Source organism: Pleurodeles waltl, chromosome 10, assembly GCF_031143425.1.
Source record: "Pleurodeles waltl isolate 20211129_DDA chromosome 10, aPleWal1.hap1.20221129, whole genome shotgun sequence".
Lineage (NCBI taxonomy): Eukaryota > Metazoa > Chordata > Amphibia > Caudata > Salamandridae > Pleurodeles > Pleurodeles waltl.
Window position 1 is genome coordinate 267,538,856 of NC_090449.1, and position 18,771 is coordinate 267,557,626.

General features: G+C 48.8%; 1 protein-coding gene across 2 annotated transcripts in view; it reads left to right on the top strand.

Moving 5' to 3' along the window:
* Nucleotides 1-18,771, top strand: part of USP7 (ubiquitin specific peptidase 7) — a 1,253,379-nt gene that overhangs the window by 1,215,106 nt on the left and 19,502 nt on the right. The gene's annotated exons all lie outside the window — the stretch shown is intronic.

Consider the following 18,771-nt stretch of genomic DNA (forward strand, 5'->3'; position numbering starts at 1 on the left):
TGCCACTTTGTTACAGTTGGGCAAGTTAAATGGTTTTCAAGAAAATAACCTATCTGTTTTAAAAGTTGATACATTGCAGTTTTCAAAAACAGTTCTGGGGGGAAGACATGTTAGTTCAGACTTGTGGTAAGTACATGATTTATAGTTCCAGTCTCTGGGGCTTAGGATGTCCACAGGTTGGGGTTCAAGTTAACCCCAAGCCCCCACCACCAGCAACACGAGGTCCCCCAGGTGCAGAGGTGAAAGATGATTAGAATTTAAAATGGAATCCTATGGAGACTGGGGCACTCTGAATCAGGCTTGCTTGCAGGTAAGTACCCGTGTCTTTGGAGGGCAGACCAGGGGGGTTTAGGTGAGCACCGGGTTGGGGGGGGGCGGGGAGGTTGTTTGGGGCACAGGTCAGCACCAAACACACCCTCAGCGCCACAGGGGCGGCAGGGTGCAAAAACAGCACCAGGCTCTCAATGCTTTTCAATAGAGGGACCCTGGGGGTCACAAAAATGCAGCAGGCTAGGTCCAGAGGGTTGGTTCTGGAAACCACAGGCTGGACAAGGAGGATGGCTGCCTGCTGGACATCCTGAACCGGTGGTCAGATTCCCCAAGGCCAGGGGGCTGTGGGAGCAGGGGTACCTTAGGGCTTCGGGAATCTTTGTACAAATCTCTTGCGGTCGGGGAGGTCCTCCGGCTGCAGGTGTCATGGTGTTGGACAACGAAGGGGTCAACCCAGAGTGGACAATAGGTCCGAATTAGCTAGAGACCAGCTTTAGTCAGTTGGGCCACCTGGACACGTGCCGTGGGCGTCTCCAGCAGAGTGGGCAGGACTCGGGGATCTGGTGCAGTTCTTGAGTCATTTGGTGGAGTTTTTCTGGGCAGGGCCGTTGTCCACAGGAGATCGTGGTCATCTGTGTTGCAGGCAGTCCTCTTGAGGCTTTGTGTATACTATATCAAAATGAAATATAGTGTGCAAAGAGTCCAGGGGGTCCCCAAGAGGCTTGACAGAGGCAATAATAGATATTACTAATGCTGTATTTATGTTAGTGTGGTCGAGCAGTTGGGCTTATCAGTCGGTACTGTTACGCATTGATTGTACACACACAAGCAATAAGTGAAAACACACTGTAGGCAAATGACTCTGATGGCATGATTACCCCCTAACATTTTGCTTTTTGTTGATGATTGAAAGTGCTAACCAAGCCCCAGCACCAGTGTTCTTTCCCTAAACTGTACCTTTGTCTCCACAATTGGCTCAGCCCTGGCACCCAGATAAGTCCCTTGTAACTGGTACCCCTCTACCCAGGTCCCTGTGGCCACGGAAGGTCTCAAGGCTGCAGCATGTATTATGCCCCCCCCCCCTGGGGACCCCTCACTCAGCACATGCACACTGCCTCACAGCTTGTGTGTGCTGGTGGGGAGAAAATGACTAAGTCGACATGGCACTACCCTCAGAGTGCCAAGCCCACAACCCACTGCCTGTGGCATAGGTAAGTCACCCCTCTAGCAGGCCTTAAAGCCCTAAGGCAGGGTGAACTATACCACAGGCGAGGGCATAGTTGCATGAGCAATATGCCCCTACACTGTCTAAGCCAAATCTTAGACATTGTAAGTGCAGGGTAGCCATAGTGAGTATATGGTCTGAGAGTTTGTCAAACACAAACTCCACAGTTCCATAATGGCTACACTGAATACGGGGAAGTTTGGTATCAAACTTCTCAGCACAATAAAGGCACACTGATGCCAGTGTGTAATTCATTGTAACATTACACCCAGAGGGCATCTTAGAGATGCCCCCAAAATACCAATCCGACTTCTAGTGTAGGCTGCCCAGTTTCTGCCAGCCTGCCACACACCAGACATGTTGCTGGCCACAGGGGGGAGAGTGCCTTTGTCACTCTGTGGCCAGGAACAAAGCCTGTTACTGGATGGAGGTGCTTCTCCCTGCAGGAACTGTAACACCTGGCAGTGAGCCTCAAAGGATCACCCCTTTGCCCCAGGGCATCCCAGCTAGTGGAGATGCCCGCCCCTCTGGCCACTGCCCCCACTTTTGGTGGCAAGGCTGGAGGGGATAATGAGAAAAACAAGGAGGAGTCACCCACCAGTCAGGACAGCCCCTAAGGTGCCCTGAGCTGAGGTGACCCCTGCCTTTAGAAATCCTCCATCTTGAGATTAGAAAATTCCCCTATAGGATTATGTCCTCACTTGTGGTATAGTGCACCCTGCCTTTGGGCTGTAAGGCCTGCTAGAGGGGTGACTTACCTATGCCACAGGCAGTGAGAGGTGGGCATGGCACTCTGAGAGGAGTGCCATGTCGACTTAGTCGTTTTCCTCCCCAACAGCACACACAAGCTGTGAGGGCAGTGTGCATGTGCTGAGTGAGGGGTCCCCAGGGTGGCATAATAGATGCTGCAGCCCTTAAATACCTTCCCTGGCATCAGGGCCTTTGGTACCAGGGGTACCATTTACAAGGGACTTATTCTGGGTGCCAGGGCTGTGCCAATTGTGGGAATAAAGGTACAGTTTAGGGAAAGAACACTGGTGCTGTGGCCTGGTTAGCAGGTTCCCAGCACACTTTCAATCATAACTGGCATCAATAAAAGGCAAAAAGTCAGGGTGTAACCATGCCAAGGACACATTTCCTTACACAACCCCTCCCCCCCCCCCCCCCCCCCCCCCCCCCCAAATGAAAGAGGATGAGACTAACCTTTCCCAAGAGAGTCTTCATTTTCTAAGTGGAAAAACCTGGAAAGGCCATCAGTATTGGCATGTGAAGTCCAAGGTCTGTGTTCCACTAAAAAGTCCATTCCCTGTAGGGATATGGACCACCTCAACAGTTTAGGGTTTTCTCCTTTCATTTGCATCAGCCATCTGAGAGGTCTGTGGTCAGTTTGAACTAAGAGTAACAAAAAGGTATGGTCTCCGCTTCTTCAGGGACCAAACCATAGCCAAGGCCTCCCTCTCAATGGCACTCCAATGCTGCTCCCTGGGGAGTAACCTCCTGCTAATAAAAGCAACAGGCTGGTCAAGGCCATCATCATTTTTTTGGGACAGGACTACTCCTATCCCATGCTCAGAGGCATCTGTCTACACAATGAACTGCTTAGAATAATCTGCAGCTTTCAAAACTGGTGCTATACACATAGCTTGCTTCAGGGTGTCAAAGGCCTTTTGACAGTCCACGGTCAGTTCACTTTCTTGGAGGTCAGTTCTGAGGGGTGACACTTGATCCACATCCCTTCACAAACCTCCTATAGTACCCAGTCAAGCCAAGGAATGCCCTGAGTCTGGGTTTTGGAGCTACCCAGTCCAGAATAGTCTGGCCACGAACAAGGTGAACCAAGCAAACCACAGTACCCTGCCCTATCTGACATTCAGATGCCTTGATAGAGAGGCATGCTGCTTGCGGGGCCTGCAGAACCTTCTTCAGGTGGACCAGGTGATCCTTCTGGTTGGAGCTACAAACAGCAATATCATCAAGATAAGCTACACTAAAGGACTCCAAGCCAGCAAGGACTTGATTCACCAACCTTTGGAAGGTGGCAGGGGCATTCTATAAGCCAAAGGCCATCACAGTAAACTGTTAGTGCCCATCAGGTGTTGTAGGAGGCTGGCCTGGCTTATAGTGGGTACCTAGTGGTACTTACACCTTGTGCCAGGTCCAGTTGTCCCTTATTATTGGTAGATTAGTAGTGTTCTAGCAGCTTAGGCTGATAGAGGTAGCTATAGCAGAGCAGCTTAGGCTGAACTAGGAGACATGCAAAGCTCATGCAATACCACTTATATCATATAGCATTATTGCATAAGAAAACAATACTCAGAGTTATTAAAAATAAAGGTACTTTATTTTAGTGACAATATGCCAAAAGTATCTCAGAGGATATACTCCATTAGGAGGAAAGTAAAATACACAAAATATACACACAAACCAAAATCAGGTAAGTAAAACACTTAGAAAAGTAGTGCAAACACTGTAGAACACAATAGAATACAATAGGAGACAATAGGTCTAGGGGCAACACAAACCATATACTCCAAAAGTAGAATGCGAACCACGAATGGACCCCAGGCCTAATGCAGTGTGTAGAGGGTCACTGGGAGTGCAAGAAAACACTAAGGGTGTCCAAGATACCCACCCCAAGACTCGGAAAAGAAGGACTAAATTTACCCTAATACCCCAGAAAGACAGTAAAGTCGAGATAGGGGATTCTGCAAAGACAATAATTGACTGCAAAGCACTGAAGATGGTTTCCTGGACCTGTAAAGGAAGGGTACCAAGTCCAAGAGTCACGCAAGTGTCCGGGGGGGAGGGGGCAGGATCCCACTAAACCCCAGATGAAGGAGCAAATGGGCTGCCTCCGGGTGGAAGAAGGTGAAGATTCTGCAACAACAGAAGGTGGCAGGAACTTCTCCTTTGGTCAGAAGATGTCCCACGGTGTGCTGGAGGATGCAGAGCTGTTTCCACGCAGAAAGACAGAAAACAAGCCTTGCTAGCTGCAAGAGTCGCAGTTGAAGATAATGGGTGCTGCCAGGGCCCAGGAAGGACCAGGATGTCGCCCCTTGGAGGAGGAGACAGAGGGGGCGCTCAGCAAGAGAGAGAGAGAAAAGACGCAGAAGCAGGTAGCACCCGCAGAAGCACTTGAACAGGCATTCAAGAAATCTGAGCATGGCGGTTGTCTCAGCACAACAAAAGAGGGTCCCACGAAGTCAGAGGTCAACTCAGCGAGTTGAGCAATGCAGGACGGAGTGCTGGGGACCTGGGCTGTGCTGTGCAGGAAGGATTTGTTGCAAAAGTGCAAAGAAGCCTTAGCAGCTGCAGATCACGCAGTACACAGGATTACTGTCTGGCGTGGGGAGGCAAGGACTTACCTCCACCAAATTTGGACAGAAGGACCACTGGACTATCGGGGTCACTTGGATCCAGCTCCTGTGTTCCAGGGACCACGCTCGTCAAGATGAGGGGACTCAGAGGACCGGTGATGCAGAAGTTTGGTCCCTGCGGTTGCAGGGGGAAGTTCCCGTCGATCCACAGATTCCTTCTCTGCTTCCAGTACAGGGTGAAGGCAGACAGCCCTCCGAGCATGCACCACCAGGAAACAGTTGTGAAAGCCAGCAGGATTAGGCGCTACAATGTTGCTGGCAGTCTTCTTGCTACTTCGTTGCGGTTTTGGAAGCTTCCTGGAGCAGTCACCGGTCGATCCTTGGCAGAAGTCAAAGAGAGAGATGCAGAGGAACTCTGGTGAGCTCTTGCATTCGTTATCTGAAGAGGAACCCACATGAGAGACCCTAAATAGCCCTCAGAGGAGGATTGGCTACCTAACCAGGTATGAGCCTATCACGAGGTGTCTCCGACGTCACCAGTTGGCACTGGCCACTCAGAGGCCTCCATTGTGCCCTCACACCACTGTATTCAAGATGGCAGAGGTCTGGTACACACTGGAGAAGCTCTGGGCACCACCCCTGGGGTGGGGATGGACAGGGGAGTGGTCACTCCCCTTTCCTTTGTCCAGTTTCACGCCAGAGCAGGGGCTAGGGGATCCTAATTCTAGGCTGACCAGTTTCTGCCAGCCTGCCACAACCAGATGAGTTTCTGGCCACATGGGGAGAGTGCCTTTATCACTCTGTGGTCAGGAACAAAGCCTGTAGTGGGTGGAGGTATTTCTCACCTCCCCCCCCCCCCCCCCCCCCGCTCAAGTAAGAGTTTTACGAGGCCATGCGTATCGTTTTTGAGCGGGCTGCACCCTCGGGTGGGTCTTCGTGCCCCACGGGGTCAGCAGGGGCCCCTTCGGATTAGACGCCAGCGGCTTCGTCCTCAGCGCCGTTGGGGACCCCAGGATCCGATACCGGATCCTGACCGGCACCGGTCTCTCACAGTCGATGTCCTTCGGCGCCAGGTCCGACGATTACCCACCGGTGGCAGCCCCATCCTTATTCCGGATGATCCGGACCGGCACTGGTCGCTCACAGGCGACCTCCTTCGGCACCGGGTCCGACGTCGACTATTCCGCCACCGGCGCCAGCCCATCCTTATTCCGGATGATCCGGGGCGACGTTGTACGACTTCGACGGAGCCAGATCATTGTCTGAGCATTATTTAGATCAGCCAGACGCAGGAGAGGAATGGGAGGGGTCTCAGGACCCTTTAGAATCTGGATTGCAACAGGACTGGTATGAAGATCTAGGGGAGGCCAGTGGACTGGACACGTCTCCAAATACTGGTATGCTCTCTCCTCCTAATGTGGCTACAGAGGAGGGTGCTTCTTTCACTATGGTGGTGCGTAGGGCAGCTGAGGTCTTGGACCTAGATTTGCCTACGGTGCCAGTCAGGACTAATATCCTGACAGAAGTGCTTCAGCCGGGGGTGTCAACATCAGAGCTGTTGTTGCCCTTCAATGAGGCTTACAGACGTCCTTCTGGGTACGTGGTCCAAACCCAGCACAGGGGCTCCTGTGAATAGGATGGTCGGCCGCCGCCATAGGCCCGCTCCCAGCGACCCTAGTTTCCTGACACAACACCACACTCCTGAGAGCTTGGTTGTCCAAGCCTCTACTTCCCTTGGTGCCTTCCCTTCCGCTCCCCCGGATAGGGAATCCAAGAGGCTGGATCAGCTTGGGAAGAAGATGTTTTCTTCCACCAGCCTGGCATTGAGGTCTGTAAACACCTCTTGCCTATTGGGCCGTTATTCCCATACTTTATGGGATACGGTAGTACAGGTGCTGCCCCAGGTCCCGGAGGGCGTGCGGAACACTCTCACCCAAGCTGTCAAGGATGGGAGAGATGCAGCCAAGTTTACGATCCGGTGTGGTTTGGACACAACCGACTCGCTGGGCAGAACCATTTCATAGTCTGTGGCCCTACGTCGCCACGCCTGGCTACGTTCTACTGGTTTTTCAGGGGATGTCCAGACCAGCTTGATGGACATGCCCTTTGATGGCTCTCGCCTTTTTGGCGAAAAGGCAGACTCCGCTCTTGAGAGGTTCAAGGATTCTCGAGCCATGGCCAGATCCTTGGGCCTTTCAGCACCAGCACGACAGCAGTCTGTCTTTCGAGGCTTCGGAAGGGGTGTGGTACCACGCCAGCCACAGTTCAGCCACCGTCCTCAGGCTTCACAGCATCCCTGAAGAGGACGTGGTCGTGGTACCATCAGACCCATAGGGTCTGGCCAGAGGTCTGCCACCACACAGCCCCCCTCCACTGTGCCCAAGCCCTCCTAGTATGGTTCTGCGGGATCATGTCCGTCCAGTTGGAGGGAGGATTTGTTTTCATCTCCCTCACTGACTTTCCATCACCAGGGACAAGTGGGTCCTGCAGATTATACAGAAGGGCTACTCCCTTCCCTTCCAGTCTTTCCCTCCTTCTATCCCTCCGACAAAGGAATGGCTGATGGAGGACCATCTAGCTTTGCTCCGCGAGGAAGTTACAGCTCTCTTGGCCAAGGGAGCCATAGAAAGAGTCCTGATATCAGAAGTAGGCAGTGGTTGTTATTCCCGCTACTTTCTGATTCCCAAAAAGAACAAAGGCCTACGCCCTATCTTGGATTTAAGGGACGTCAATCTTTTCCTCAAGAAGGAAAATTTCAAGATGCTCACTCTTGCTCAGGTTTTGTCTGCCCTAGACCAAGGAGACTGGATGGTAGCGTTGGATTTGCAGGATGCGTATTTCCTTATTCCTATCCTGCCACCCCACAGGCGTTACCTGCGGTTCAAGGTGGGCCACGAGCACTGTCAGTTTACCGTGCTTCCTTTCGGTCTCACCAGTGCCCCTCGGGTGTTCACAAAGGTGATGGCGATGGTGGCAGCTCATTTGCGCAGGTCAGGGATTTCAGTCTTCCCCTACCTAGACGATTGGCTGTTGAAGGCTCCTACGCACCAGGCTCTCGTCACCCACCTCCAGACGACGGAGGACCTCTTGCATTCGCTGGGGTTCACTATAAATGTGCCGAAGTCACACCTGACTCCCTCTCAGAAGCTCACTTTCATCAGAGCTGTTCTGGTCACAGTGCAGTATCTGGCTTATCCTCCCGAACAGCGGGTCCAGGATATTCAGGTTATGATATTGATGTTTCAGCCGCTATCCTGAATCTCGGTGAGACAGACTCTGAGGCTGCTGGGACTCATGGCTTCCTGCATCCTGTTGGTCAAGCATGCCAGATGGCTCATGAGGGCTCTGCAGTGGGACCTGAAGTTCCAAAGGGCACAGCATCAGGGAAATCTTACCGACGTGGTTCAGATCTCGGAGGAGACTGCAAAAGATCTGCAGTGGTGGTTAGTGAACTGCGAGTGGGTCAAAGGCAGACCCCTCTCCCTTCCCCAACAAGAATTAACGGTGGTAACAGATGCGTCACTTCTGGGGTGGGGCGGCCATCTGGGGGAGATGGAGATCAGAGGTCACTGGTATCCAGCGGAATCCGGGCTCCACATCAACTTGCTGGAGCTTCAGGCGATCCGGCTAGCATTAAAGGCATTTCTTCCTGTTGTGAAAGGGAAGATGGTGCAGGTGTTCACGGACAACACTACCGCAATTTGGCACTGCAACAAGCAGGGCGGTGTGGGGTCGTGAACCCTTTGTCAAGAGGCTTTACGTCTCTGTACATGGCTGGAATAGCAGGGCATGACCCTGGTGGTTCAACACCTGGCAGGTTCTCTGAACGCCAGAGCAGACGAACTCAGCCGGAAATGCTTAGAGGATCACGAATGGTGTCTCCATCCGGAGGTGGCGCAAGGACTTTCAGCAGTGGGGCGAGCCTTGGTTAGATCTGTTCGCCTCCGCTGAGATTGCGCAATGTCGGCAGTTTTGTGCTTTGGAGTTTCCAAGGGGGCTATCGCTAGACAACGCTTTTCTCGCCAGAGGAGTTCAGGCCTCCTGTACGCCTTTCCGCCTATACCACTTCTGCCCAGAGTTCTCAAGAACGACCGGGCCCAAGTAATCCTAGTGGCTCTGTATTGGGCACAGAGAGTTTGGTATCCAGAGCTTCTCAAAATGAGCATCGGTCCCCCAATCATCCTGCCTCTTCGGGAGGATCTTCTGTCGCAGCAGCAGGGGAAGGTTCTCCACCCAAACCTGTCAACTCTGCGCCTTCATGCGTGGAGATTGAGCGGCAACAGTTGATGGTTTATGACCTCCCTCCCGAGGTCTGTGACGTAATTCTGGCAGCCCGGCGTCCCTCTACTAAGTCGATCTATGCCTGCCGTTGTGAACGCTTTGTTTCATATTGTGCTGAGAGGTCTATTGATCCTTTTTCTTCTTCTCTGTCTAGCATCCTTTTGTTTATATTGTCTCTCACCCAGCAGGGTTCCTCCTTGGGGACTCTCAAGGGCTATCTTGCAGCCTTATCAGCTTTTCTTCAGTTGCCCGATCAACCATCTCTTTTTAAATCACCTATGGTACAGAGGTTTTTGAAAGGGCTTGTGCATCTATTCCCGCCTGTGCCTTTCATTATGCCCCAGTGGGATCTTAATTTGGTTCTTACCTTCCTTATGTGTGCTCCCTTCGAGCCCTTGCATAACTGTCCTCTTCGGCTGCTTACTATTAAGACTGCCTTTTTGGTGGCAATTACATCTGCCAGGAGAGTGAGTGAGCTGCAGGCTTTATCTTCAAAGCCACCGTACCTCATGATATATCCTGACAAGGTAGTATTAAGAACTCGTGCCTCTTTCCTCCCCAAGGTGGTGACCCCTTTCCATCTGGGTCAAAATATCACCCTGCCCACCTTCTTTGCACCACCGCATCCCTCTAAGGAAGAGGAGCGTCTCCATCGGCTGGACCCAAAAAGAGCTTTATCGTTCTACCTTGACCGCACTAAAGAGTTCCGGGTGGACGACCAACTCTTTGTGGGTTATGTTGGTGCAAAGAAGGGTCAGGCAGTGCAGAAACGAACCATTTCGCGTTGGGTCGTTCTCTGTATAAAGATCTGCTACGCTTTGGCGAAGAAGCAGCCTCCCAAGGGCTGGAGAGCTCAGTCTACTAGGGGGAAAGCTGCTACCACTGCGTTAGCACGTGGCGTACCGGTGGTGGACATCTGTCAGGCTGCAACGTGGGCTTCTTTGCACACGTTTGCAAAACACTACTGCCTGGATAGTCAGGTGAGAAGAGAGGGGCATTTTGCCCGGTCTGTTTTGCAGGACTTTCTGGTGTAAAAATCGCCTTCAGACCCACCGCCATGGGTTATAGCTTGGGTATCTATTATAAGGTAAGGAAGCTGCAGCTAGAAGTCTCTATCAGATGAACAAGTTACTAATCTTCGGTAACGAGGTATCTGGTAGAGACTATCTAGCTGCAGATTCCTTACACCCACCCAAGACTCCACGCTCTGCGGATATTTTTCTTATGTAGATATATATATGTTCGATGGCATGTGTAGCTGCAGATACACATGCTTTGCACATCCCGCCATCTAGTGTTGGGCTCGGAGTGTTACAAGTTGTTTTTCTTCGAAGAAGTCTTTTCGAGTCACGAGATCGAGGGACTCCTCTCCTTTCGGCTCCATTGCGCATGGGCGTCGACTCCATCTTAGATTGTTTTTTTTACGCCATCGCGTTCGGACGTGTTCCTTTTCGCTCCGTGTTTCGGTTCGGAAAGTTAGTTAGAATCTCAGAAAAATCGACCGTATTGTTTGCGTTCGGCATCGGGGTAGTTATTACAGATCGACACCAACTTTTGAAGAGCTCCGGTGGCCCTTGGGGGTTTTCAATCCCCCGTCGGGGCCTGGTCGGCCCGGCCACGTGTCTCTTCAAGGCTGATGGAACGGACCCCATTCCGCTTCTGCCCAAAATGGCACAACAAGTATCCGTATACAGATCAGCACCTGGTCTATAACTTGTGTTTGTCTCCAGAACACAGAAGATACTTGTGAAGCCTGTCGGGCGTTTCGGTCGAGGAAGACATTAAGAGACCGAAGAGCGAGAAGACTGCAAATGGCGTCGGTGCCGACAGGACAAAGGCATTTGGAGGAGGAAGAAGAAACCTTCTCCATCCAGGAGTCGGACTCGGACGAGCTCGATCCTGAAGAAACTACTAAAACCGTGAGTAAGACGTCGAAACATAAAACTCACGAGAAGACCACAAAGGCCCAGGGGATGCCACCGCCAACAGGCCATGGCTTAACCCGAAAAATAGGTGACCGATCATCGGCACCGAAAAAGGGCATGCTTGTGTCGAAGTCATCTTACTCCGGTCGAGATACCGGCACACAGCAATCTCGAGCCCGAGGCAGCGGCTCCGAGCTAGTTTGGCACCGAAATGGGTCGGCACTGAGAGATCACGACGCCGAAAATAAAGAAAGTGTCATCGGAGCCGAAAAAGGCTACCGAAAAGGTTTCCATTCTGAAACATCCAGCCTCGGAACCGAAATCAGGTTCCTACACAGAGGAACAGGGATTGTCCTCCCAAATGCAAGGACATAAGTTCGGACAAGAACTAGAATCAATGGAGCCAGACTACACACAAAGGAGGCTCCACATTCAAAAGGACACAGGGAAGATAAGCACTCTTCCCCCAATTAAAATGAAAAGAAGACTTTTCTTTCAAGAAAAGGACAAGCAGCCTCAAGCAAAGGTGGCAAGACAAACAACTCCGCCACCATCTCCACCACCATCAATGCACACATCACCGGTAGTCACTCCACCACTGATGCAATCCCCAACTCATACTGCAATGAGTCAGGATGATCCAGACGCATGGGACCTTTATGATGCGCCAGTATCGGATAACAGCCCGGACTGTTACCCAGCGAGACCGTCGCCACCTGAGGACAGTACATCCTACACGCAGGTGGTCTCAAGAGCAGCGGCTTTTCATAATGTCACCTTGCATTCAGAACCAATAGAGGATGACTTTTTGTTTAATACACTATCCTCCACTCATAGCCAATACCAGAGCTTACCTATGCTACCTGGAATGCTAAAACACTCCAAACAGGTGTTTCAGGAACCTGTAAAGGGCAGGGCCATAACTCCAAGGGTGGAGAAAAAGTACAAGCCACCGCCTACAGACCCTGTGTATATCACGCAGCAATTAACACCAGACTCTGTGGTAGTAGGGGTAGCTCGCAAGAGAGCAAACTCTCACACCTCGGGAGACACACCACCTCCAGACAAGGAGAATCGCAAATTCGACGCTGCGGGGAAAAGGGTTGCAGCACAAGCATTGCCAATTCACAAGCACTTCTGGCAAGATATGATAGGGCTCATTGGGACGAAATGCAACATTTCATATAACACTTACCCAAAGAGTTCCAGAAAAGGGCACAACAAGTGGTGGAGGAAGGACAAAGTATCTCAAATAATCAGATACGGTCAGCAATGGATGCAGCAGATACAGCTGCAAGGACAGTAAATACTGCAGTAACAATAAGGAGACACGCATGGTTGCGTACGTCAGGGTTCAAGCCAGAAATACAACAAAGCCGTGCTGAATATGCCTTTTAATGGACAGCAGTTGTTTGGGCCGGAGGTGGACACTGCTATCGAAAAACTTAAAAAAGACACTGATACGGCCAAAGCCATGGGTGCACTCTACTCTCCACAGAGCAGAGGCACATTTCGCAAAACACAGTTTACAGGGGGGTTTCGAGGACAAGCTACAGAACCCACAACCTCTCAAACAAGGCCCACTTATAAAAGCCAATATCAGCGGGGAAGTTTTCGGGGGCAATATAGAGGGGGACAATTCCAAAAGAATAGAAGGAAGTTCCAGAGCCCCAAAACTCCTCAAAACAAACAGTGACTTCCAAGTCACAAATCCCCAACACATTACCTCCCCCCCCCCTCCCCCAAGACCCCCCACCCCCCCAGGTGTTGACTAAGCAATTTGTACAAACATTGGGAGGAGATAACAGACACTTGGGTACTTGCAATTATCCAGCATGGTTATTGCATAGAATTTCTCAGATTCCCTCCAAACGTACCACCGAAAACACACTCTGTCAAAACAACACATGAATCTTCTAGGACTAGAGGTCCAGGCATTGCTACAAAAAGGAGCAATAGAATTAGTACCAAATCAACAGAAAGGAACAAGAGTTTACTCTCTGTACTTTCTCATACCCAAAAAGGACAAATTGCTGAGACCTATATTAGATCTCAGAACATTAAATACCTATATCAAATCAGACCACTTTCACATGGTGACATTACAAGACGTAATCCCACTGCTCAAACAACAAGACTACATGACAACACTAGACCTAAAAGATGCATATTTCCATATACCAATACATCCTTCACACAGAAAGTACCTAAGATTTGTATTCCAAGGGGTACATTACCAATTCAAGGTGTTGCCATTCAGAATAACAACTGCGCCAAGAGTTTTTACAAAATGCCTGGCAGTAGTAGCTGCGCATATCAGAAGGCAGCAAATACATGTGTTCCCGTACTTAGACGATTGGTTAATCAAAACCAACACACTAGAACGGTGTTCACAACACACAAAGAACGTCATAGAAACCCTACACAAACTAGGTTTCTCAATCAACTACACAAAGTCACACCTTCAGCCGTGTCAGACACAGCAATACTTAGGGGCAACAATCAACACAGCAAGAGCGATTGCCACTCCAAGTCCACAAAGAGTACAAGCATTTCACAATGTAATACAGGTCATGTATCCAAACCAAAGAATACAAGTCAAAATAGTAATGAAACTCCTAGGCATGATGTCCTCATGCATAGCCATTGTCCCAAACGCAAGATTGCACATGCGGCCCTTACAACAGTGCCTAGCATCACAATGGTCACAGGCACAGGGTCAACTTCTAGATCTAGTGTTGATAGACCGCCAAACATACACCTCGCTTCAATGGTGGAACAATATAAATTTAAACCAAGGGCGGCCTTTTCAAGACCCAGTGCCTCAATACGTAATAACTACAGATGCCTCCATGATAGGGTGGGGAGCACACCTCAATCAACACAGCATTCAGGGACAATGGGACTATTGGCAAAAACAGTTTCACATAAATCACTTAGAACTATTAGCAGTATTTCTAGCGTTAAAAGCATTTCAACCAATAATAAGCCACAAACACGTTCTTGTCAAAACAGACAACATGACAACGATGTTTTACCTAAACAAACAGGGAGGGACACACTCAACACAGTTGTGTCTCCTGACACAGAAAATATGGCATTGGGCGATACACGACCACATTCGCCTAATAGCACAGTTCATTCCAGGGATTCAGAATCAGTTAGCGGACAATCTCTCTCGGGATCACCAACAGATCCAGACCTGTTTGCAACAAAAGAAAACGCAAAATGCCGAAACTTTGCATCCAGGTACCCACAAGATCAGTCTCTGGGCAATGCGTTATGGATGAGTTGGTCAGGGATATTTGCATACACATTTCCCCCCTCTCCCACTCCTTCCATATCTAGTAAACAAGTTGAGTCAAAACAAACTCAAACTCACTCATAGCACCAACTTGGGCAAGACAACCTTGGTACACAACACTACTAGACCTCTCAGTAGTGCCTCATGTCAAACTACCAAACAAACCAGATCTGTTAACTCAACACAATCAACAGATCAGACACCCCGATCCAGCATCGCTGAATCTAGCAATTTGGCTCCTGAAGTCTTAGAGTTCAGACACTTAGACCTTACACAGTAATGTATGGAAGTCCTAAAACAAGCTAGAAAACCAACCACTAGACATTGCTATGCAAATAAGTGGAAAAGGTTTGTTTATTATTGCCATAATAATCAAATTCAACCCTTACACGCATCTGCTAAAGACATCGTAAGCTACTTGCTACATTTGCAAAAGTCAAAACTAGCTTTTTCATCTATTAAGATACATCTTACCGCAATTTCAGCTTACCTGCAAATTACCCACTCAACTTCACTATTTAGGATACCAGTCATAAAAGCCTTTATGGAAGGCCTAAAAAGAATTATACCACCAAGAACACCACCAGTTCCTTCATGGAACCTCAACATTGTCTTAACACGACTCATGGGGCCACCTTTTGAACCCATGCACTCATGTGATATGCAATATTTAACATGGAAAGTTGCATTTCTAATTGCCATCACATCTCTAAGAAGAGTAAGTGAAATCCAAGCATTCACCATACAAGAACCATTTATTCAAATACACAACAATAAAGTAGTTCTACGGACAAATCAAAATTTTTTCCAAAAGTCATATCACCGTTCCACTTGAATCAAACATTAGAACTACCAGTGTTCTTCCCACAACCGGATTCTGTAGCTGAAAGAGCACTACATACATTAGACATTAAAAGAGCGTTAATGTACTACATTGACAGAACCAAACAAATTCGGAAAACAAAACAATTATTTGTTGCTTTCCAAAAACCTCATTCAGGAAATCCAATTTCCAAACAAGGCATTGCTAGATGTATAGTTAAATGCATTCAAACCTGTTATCTCAAAGCAAAGAGACAACTGCCTATTACACCAAGGGCACACTCAACTAGAAAGAAGGGTGCTACTATGGCCTTTCTAGGAAACATTCCAATGACTGAGATATGTAAGGCAGCCACATGGTCTACGCCTCATACGTTTACCGCACTATTGCGTGGATGTGTTAACAGCACAACAAGCCACAGTAGGACAAGCAGTACTATGAACTTTGTTTCAAACAACTTCAACTCCTACAGGCTGAACCACCGCTTTTGGGGAGATAACTGCTTACTAGTCTATGCAAAGCATGTGTATCTGCAGCTACACATGCCATTGAACGGAAAATGTAACTTACCAGTGTATATCTGTTCGTGGCATGAGACGCTGCAGATTCACATGCGCCCACCCGCCTCCCCGGGAGCCTGTAGCCGTTTCGAAGTTGATCATGAACGTTTGTAAATTTGTAAATATATAATTTTAAGCTACATTATGTACATACATATTACTCCATTGCATGGGCACTATTACTATAAGACACAACTCCTACCTCACCCTCTGCGGGGAAAACAATCTAAGATGGAGTCGACGCCCATGCGCAATGGAGCCGAAAGGGGAGGAGTCCCTCGATCTCGTGACTCGAAAAGACTTCTTCGAAGAAAAACAACTTGTAACACTCCGAGCCCAAAACTAGATGGCGAATGTGCAAAGCATGTGAATCTGCAGCGTCTCATGCCACGAACAGATGTACACTGGGTAAGTGACATTTTCCATATATGTATTTATGTGTACATAGGTATATTTTTGATCTTGGCATTTTTGCCTTTCTTAAAGGCATGAAAGAATTTTTGCTTCAAACAGTCAGAGGTAAAATCCATAATGGGTGGTTCTTCCATGGCTCTGCGCTTCTGGCGTGGGAAGTTGTGGAAAAGAGCTGACGTATGCGCACCAAGACGGCGTCTATATAGACAACCGTGACATCATAGACGGCTCCAACAACGCTGACGACGCACGCGGAGCTGGTTGACGCACGCGGATCCGAACAACTCCGCCAGACGGCACGCGCTCAGGGTACTGCTCAGAAAAAACTCCGGATTCGAAGCTGACGCCAGGGAATTTTAAGGTAAGGAATCTGCAGCTAGATAGTCTCTGCCAGATACCTTGTTACCGAAGGTAAGTAACTTGTTCTTTGGCAGCAAGGCTGGAGGAGATAAGGAGGAAAACCAGAAGGAGCCACCCACCAGTCAGGACAGCCCCTAAGGTGCCTTGAGCTGAGGTGTGACCCCTCCCTTTAGAAATCCTCCATTTTGAGATTGGAGGATTCCCCCAATAGGATTACGGATGTTTTCCCTTGTAGGAAGGTGGCTCTGCATATACTATTTCAAAGTAAGAGATAGTGTGCACAGAGTCCAAGGGTTCCCCTTAAAGGTTGATAGTGGCAAAATTAAATAATTCTAATGCTCTATTTTGTGGTTGTGTGGTCGAGCAGTAGGTTTATCAGAGGGTAGTGTTAAGCATTTGTTGTACACACACACAGTCTTACTCCAGGCAAATACTTTTTTATATAGAAAAATATATTTTTCTTAATTTATTTTATATCCACAAGTTCAATATTTGAAGTAAATACATACAATGCATGGTACTCCACACAGGTAAGTTAGGAACTTTGAAAAGCCCTGCGGAGACGACAACTGACCTGGCCCCAGCCCCACTGGCCTGTCTCCAGATTCTGCCACTATCTTATCTCTAAGGGGAACCCTTGGACTCTGTGCACACTATTTCTTACTTTGAAATAGTATATACAGAGCCAACTTCCTACAACCCACCTCTCTGCCCCTCTATCAGAGGTCCTTTTTTGTGTTCATTCAGTAGCCCAGCAGGGCTCTGCTTTGGGCACCATTGAAGGTTACTTGTCCGCCATCTCTGCTTTTCTGAGATTACCTGACCAACCCTCTTTGTTTAAATCTCCAATTGCTGGTAGATTCCTAGAGGGTCTTACCCATTTGTTTCCTCCTTCTCTGTTCATAGTGCCCTAATAGGAACTTGGTTCTTACTTTACTGATATGTACTCCTTCCAAGCCACTTCACCACTGTCCTCTTTGTCTTCTTACTATCAAGACAGCCTTCCTTTAACCATCACTTATTGCCCACAGAGTGAGCGAGCTGCAGGGCCTTTCCTCGAGGCCACCTTTCGTTTCCATCCATCCTGACAAGGTGATTCTTCGCACCATGGCTTCCTTCTTACCTAAGGTGGTCACGCCCTTTCATGTAGGCCAACCCATTACCTTCCCTGCTCTTGATGCACCCCCACATTCTTCTAAGGAAGAGGAGAGACTCCACCTCCTGGACCCAAAAAAAGTGTTGGCGCTCTAGCTTGATAGTACCAAAGAGTTCTGGGTGGATGATCAACTCTTTGTGGGTTATGTGGGTGTGAAGAAAGGTCAGGTAGTGCAGAAGAGAACCATCTCCCAATGGGTTTTTCTCTGCAATAAAATGTGCTACGTGTTGGATGATAAGCAACCCGGAGGGTTTGCATGCTAGCTTCACCAGAGCAACAGCTTCAACCACTGAGTTAGCACGTGGAGTTCTAGCCCTGGACATTTACCAGGCTGCAGCATGGGTGTCCTTGCACACGTTTACCAAACACTACTCCCTGGACAGTCTGGTCCGAAGGGACGGGTACTTTGCCCCTTTGGTTCTGCAGGACTTCCTAGTATGTTCTTCATGGGCAGACCCACCTCCAGGGATGGTATTGCTTGGGTATCTATTCTAAGGTAAGGATACCACAGCTAGAAGTCCCTATCAGATGAACAAGTTACTTACCTTCAGTAACAAATGATCTGGTATAGAAATATTCTAGTTGCAGATTCCTTATCGACCCACCCATCCTCCCTCCTCTGCTAGCTGATTTCTAGAGAAAGGGACTTTCCTTTCAGGGTCCTAGTTCTCATGCACCAGGGTCAGTGTTCTTCATGGTTTCGCAATCCTGGCATGCGAATCCATGAAAAGAAACTGACAGCGTGCCACGGTGGTGCCCATATACGACTGTGGAGACAACCAGTGCCACCTAACAGCGTGCAGCGGTGCTGCTCGAGGAAAATCTCCAAATCCAGACTGACACCTGAAGGAAATTCTAAGGTAAGGAATCTGCAACTAGAATATCTCTACCAGATAATTTGTTGCCAATGATAAGTAACTTCTTAGTGGATAGATGGATGCTGGGTAATGCAGTGATGTCACGTAATGCAGGTATCGATGTGGGGAAATTACATTCCCTTCTGAGTTAATGTATTGCAACAAATTACACCACTTAGACCTAGTAGTGAGGTTTGAAATGCATACTAATGCTTATTTGTTGAAATGTATGTATTTACAGCATATATATGTATGCATCTGGTCTTATTTTTTATTTAT